General features: G+C 39.2%; 1 long non-coding RNA gene across 1 annotated transcript; it reads right to left on the reverse strand.

Moving 5' to 3' along the window:
• Positions 1-925: 925 nt before the first annotated feature.
• LOC132312163 (uncharacterized) lies at positions 926-5,016 on the reverse strand. Its single transcript, XR_009483204.1, has 2 exons — positions 4,526-5,016; positions 926-1,829 (listed from the first exon to the last, which is right to left on the reverse strand). It is a non-coding gene; the product is annotated as an uncharacterized LOC132312163 (long non-coding RNA).
• Between the last annotated feature and the right edge of the window lie 454 nt (positions 5,017-5,470).

Consider the following 5,470-nt stretch of genomic DNA (forward strand, 5'->3'; position numbering starts at 1 on the left):
ACTGACCGGTCCGTCGCACTACCGTCAAGCTTGGAAAATGTGCATTAAGGCGAGGGTTAAGAGTTTTACATTTATAAGAGCCTTTACTACCTTCACTATAAATATAGCTAGGGCGAGTAGGGATCGTCCCAAAGGATTGTGGATGATGCTAGGTCGAATTGTGTTGTGGAATCGCGACTAGGGTTCGTAGGTCGAGTGATCAAACGATTGTTGGTGGGTTAAACTAGAGAGCAACTAAATTAAACTAAGTATGAATGCAATAAAGAGTAAGTAAAAGAGAGAGAGAGAGAGGTCTTGGGGTTTAGAGATCACCATCAAGCAATGCATTTCTATACCATTGACAAGTGACTAAATAAGGGTAAGGTGTGTTGCAATATTGGTGTGTGTGTGTAATTAGTTGGTTCAATTAGCAAGGATGACCAATTAAGCAAGTATTATCTAAACATCATGTGAAAGGCACAATATATCAAGCAATAAAACATATATTGTCTAAACAACATGTGAAAGGCGCAATAGATCAAAACAAGTCATTAATCCTTTCATTAAGCTCACAATCCTAATACACCCCAAGTTTAGAGAAATATGCTACTTGCATTCTAAAGCATGGAACATCAAACAACGAGCATGGATTGTCCTCCAATTTAACACTACACTACAACTACACTACATCTACACTACTAGTATGGATTTAGACTAAGGGAGAGGCACAATCCACCAAGAAATAAGTATGAACCATCAAGAAAATCATAAGAGCATTCCATTAAGCACTATGTTTTGACAATCTCTAAATCTATAGCATCAATACACATAGACATGTATCAACAACACAAAATCTAGAGACAAGCACATGAACATCTATTCTAGCATACATAGACATATGGATAGAATGAAACGATCAATTGAAAGCATTAAACCATACAAATCATTGAATAAACAAGATCTATATTTATCAAACTGTCAAAACATGTATTACAACACTAATCCCTCAATAATACACAAGATTCAGATATAGAAAGCATGCTTGGGGCTAACTTTAGTCCCAAGGGGATGTCTAGCCACTCATGGTGATGCTCCTCCAACCCTCAAGGGCAAGCTCTATGGAAGAAATCTGCTTCTTGGAAGATGAAAGGCCTCCAATGGTGTCTCTCGTTTCCTCCTCCTTTTCTTCTACATTAAGAATAGCCTCTAAAGTTGCCTCTACCCAATTGCTAATCTCTCCTCTCCTTTTCTTTTTTTCCTCAAAAAGTGTATCATATTCTATTTATGGGTAGGTCAAGTGACACTCAAAATGAGCTGAGGTCGTGCACACACATTCCCCAATGATTGGATACAAGATAACTTGAATGGGCTGACTTTTTAACTTTTTCGCACTGGAGGAAAGTTCGATCGATCGAACTTGGCTGAAATCTATCGAACTAAGGCTGGATCGATCCAACTGGTTGAGCTTTTTCGGAAAAAACAAATCCTAGATATTTTTGGAGATATTTTGGGGAAAAGGACAAAAGTGGTTGTTAGGTGGTACAGTTGTGGATAAGATCAATCATTTAAATAAAGACAAAGGTGTTCGATCGATCGAAGTATAGTGTTAGATCGATCGAACTTTGGGCTTTCTGATTTGGGTTCAAGGTTTTGATCTATCTTGAAATGCTGAGATCGATCCATGTTGGATCGATCGAACCTTCATCTTGGATCGATCGAAAATCTGAATTTCACCCATTTGCTCCTTTAGCTTCTTTCTTTCTCCACTTTGCTCATTTCTTTGTTCAATCCTAGAATTGTTTCATTTAAGCTCTTATTTGGCTGAGTTAGCGTATTTTCGGGATAAGTGCCTGAAAATGTAAATAACACGAAATTAGTCTAAAACGATAAAGTAAGATAGATAAATGTACTAGTATACCTAAGCTTAACAGTTTAAATACGCACTTTTCAGTGCTCATCATTACCTCCATGGCAGATAAGGGGAAGCGGCTAAACACCTCCTTTTGAGACAGACCTTTGGCCGCTTCAATATCTTTGGGAGTTCACATGTTTCTGTAATATGCCATAGCAGTCGGACCATCCCTGAACATGGTCTCATCCGGCTTTACAGTCGAGCCATCCGTTCGGATAACCCGAGGGGTCCATGGCACCACTGCGGAGGCAGAAGCAGTGGCTGAGGCAGACCCAGAGGGGGCAGGAGGTCTAGTTGGCGGAGGCACGGGCACACTTGGCCCAGAGGGCCGCATCCTTTTTGCCAGAGGGATGTCGTCTGGGCTGGATGCACTGTCAGGTTGAATCCTTTTGCCTCTTTCTTTTTCTTGAGCAGCAACAGTGGTGGAGGCATGAAGGTTGCTGACTGGAGAAGTTGCGTTTGGATTGGTAGACGGAACGCTGGCGACTGGGCTGGCAATAACCACAGTCGGATTGATGGAAGGAGTGGTGTCGGAGATGGTGGCAGAAGAAGATGCTGAGGCTGGAGAGGAGGTTGCCGCAGGAGCAGCATTGGTCCTCGGGGGATCATTTTTCCTACTGAAGGAAGGGATCTTGAGTTGATTCATTGTCCTGCCAAGGGCTGAAAGGGCAAAAAGGTTTTCTGAAGTAAGGAGATCTGAGCATGAAGGAATGTTGTTCAGAACGTACTTCTTCAGGTAATTAACCCCATCCCTACAAACACCGTAACTCAAGTCATTACAAGGAATGCCCAGGGAACGGCACAAGAAAGTGCAAAAGCAAGGAATACAAGTTTCACAGGGACAATCATTTTTATGTGTTTTGAATTTTTTATACGAAGAGACAGAGCACTCGGGATAGGATAATCCTTTGCAGCCGGAGAGGACCAGGCCCCCTAACCCCTATTATTTTTTTCTCCAACCCTTCTCAAAATTGAGTTTGTCCTTACATATGGATCTCTTTTCAATTAGGTAGAAGTGGTAGTATGGTTCATCAAGCCAGATTTTACTAACCTTGTAATAGAGGAGAAGATCTATGATGTCAAGATCCAGACCTCTGTCACGGATCAAGAGCAACCGAACGGATAAAACTCTAAGGAAATTTGGGTTTACCTGCAGAGGGGAAAGCCCTAATCTATTAAAAACATAACTAAAGAAGGGGTACAGAGGGAACCGGTACAGAGGGAACCTAATGATGTTCAGCTGAAGATGGGAAAACAGAACCTCGCCAGGAAGAAGGCCATCCCCAGTTCTAATATTTACGTCTCTAAGACATGCCCTGATTTGTACATCACTAGAAAGTTGAAGTTTCAAAGGAAGAATGTCTAGGTTGATTGACATGATGAAAGTGAATAGAAATTATGGGGAAGTAAAACAAATCCCTAGAAGAAGAAATAGAAGCAAAACTAACCTCAAAGATTGGAAACTGCAAAGAGCACTGCAAGATTGCTGGGAAAGAAGCTTTTGCAAGAGTTCGCCGGAGGAGATTTGATTTGATTCGAAAAGGACAAGCAAGGATTTGACTAACAACGAGGCAAGATAGAGACGGTAAAGAGGATTGAGGGAACATCTTTGAGACTTATAAAGACAAAGTGGGCCCGAAGGCCGAAGCGTCAGGAAAACGAGACGTTTTTGTATCTCAAAGCATCGGTTCAAGGTCCAACCATCCGTTTTCCCATAAGATCTTCTTGAGCCGTCAAGTCATGATTAGCAGTAGTTAATAATTACCCCCTAATTTATTAGGGAGTAATTATGGGGATAGTTGAGGATGCCGAAGATAGAGTGGGCCGGATCTGACCCGCGAGGGGAGCATCAGGTTGAGTAGTAGATCCAAGCCCAAGCCAAAAAGTAATAGAATGGGCCCAACATCTGAGATTTACCAAGCAAAGTCAGGCCCAAAAGGAAGTAGGCCCGAAGCTAATAGCCCAACATAAGAAATTAGTTACAACCCTTGTAATTGCCTATAAATAGAGGTAGAATAGAAGGAAAAAGGGGAGATTATTTTTGGAAATGTAACAAAAACCTGTCAAAATCAATAGGGAGATTTTCTTGCATTTACATTCACATTTCCTTCTTCATTCACATTTCCTTCTTCATTCAATTTTAAATAATTTGTACTGATGTTGCATACACATCAATTAGTTGCAATAAGGTTTCATAATTTGTACTCAAGTTACTTACACATTAATTAGGCTGACAAGTCGAAAAGTTTTTAAAAATCAAAATTCAGAAAAGACTCCTCCTTCACCATTATTATTTACCAAGCAAAAACAACAAAAAATATATATATATATATATTTTTACCACTTCACCTTGTACTTGGTGTCGATCGAACATAGATCGATCTGAATGGAACTCAGATCGATCTATCCTTGCAAAACGACAAATATTTTTGACCACTTCGCTCAATTCTTTCAAATCACCCTTGGTAAAGATCAACACAACATTACCCTAATTTCCAAATCAATAAAATTCAGGACTCCAACCAAAAAGAAAATACAATGCTTCTCAAACAAAAAGTTATTTTCTCGAAAAGCAAACAAACAAATGGAAAATGAAAATATAAGCTCAAAGAAATGAAGAAATAGGGAACTTACAACAAGTAGAGGTGTCATATTGAGAAATGCCTTGTTGCCAGTGTTCTCAGCATGAATCTTGATGGACCTCTTCATCACGGTGTTCTTACCCATCAGAACCACAGAGTCACCACGAAGACCCTGACGCATCTTCTGCAACTGGTTCGACCCAACGTTGTCAGCAGCTGATACCAGGATCTGGTTGAACTCATCTAGAATCTGGCACAGCTTCTGATCGTACGCGATCTTCTTGCCTTTGATGCTTTAGGTGCCATTGATTCAGATGACTAGAGTTTCATATAGAGCTTCTACTGACTAAATTTCGGCTCTGTTTGAATGAGAGAAAACCCGAGTTGCAGGTAGACGGAGAAAATGCTGCTTTGTTGAATTTATAGAAGAGAGTGAAGAGGATCAGACGGTTGTTATCTGATCTTGGGTTTGAAGGACGACTAGTTTTGATATATGGGCTTTCAGTGGTAAATCCATCAGATTGATGGTGTTGGTGGAATATGATTTACCAACCTATGGTAATGGGCTTGTGTTGCAACTACTTGGGCCTTAAAAGTGAAGAATAGTGAAATTAACAAGGCAAAAAGGATAAGACATGAGATTTGTAAAAGTTGAGATGAATGCGTAAATACTTACAATATTGTCCTTTATCAAAACTCAAACTCTCTTTTATATATATATATATATATATATATATATATATATATTTTAACAGTCTTTTCAATACAACTTTATAAAAAGATTATTTCTGTAAGGTAGAAAATGTTAGAAGTTCAATTCTAGACTTTCTTAGAGCTTGAATATTATAAAGAATAAATTTCATCAACTCCCTTGACTTCAAGTGTTTTGTAATAAATCTCTCTCTCTCTTTCTTTTCTTCTTCTTCTTCTTATTTTTTTTTTAATTTTATTTATTTTATTTATTTTTTTTTTGTCAAAAAAACCCCATCAAGTAACC

The sequence above is a fragment of the Cornus florida genome, unplaced genomic scaffold (assembly GCF_030987335.1).
Source record: "Cornus florida cultivar Cherokee Brave unplaced genomic scaffold, ASM3098733v1 CherokeeBrave_3.0.0_Hap2_Chr06, whole genome shotgun sequence".
Classification (NCBI taxonomy): domain Eukaryota; kingdom Viridiplantae; phylum Streptophyta; class Magnoliopsida; order Cornales; family Cornaceae; genus Cornus; species Cornus florida.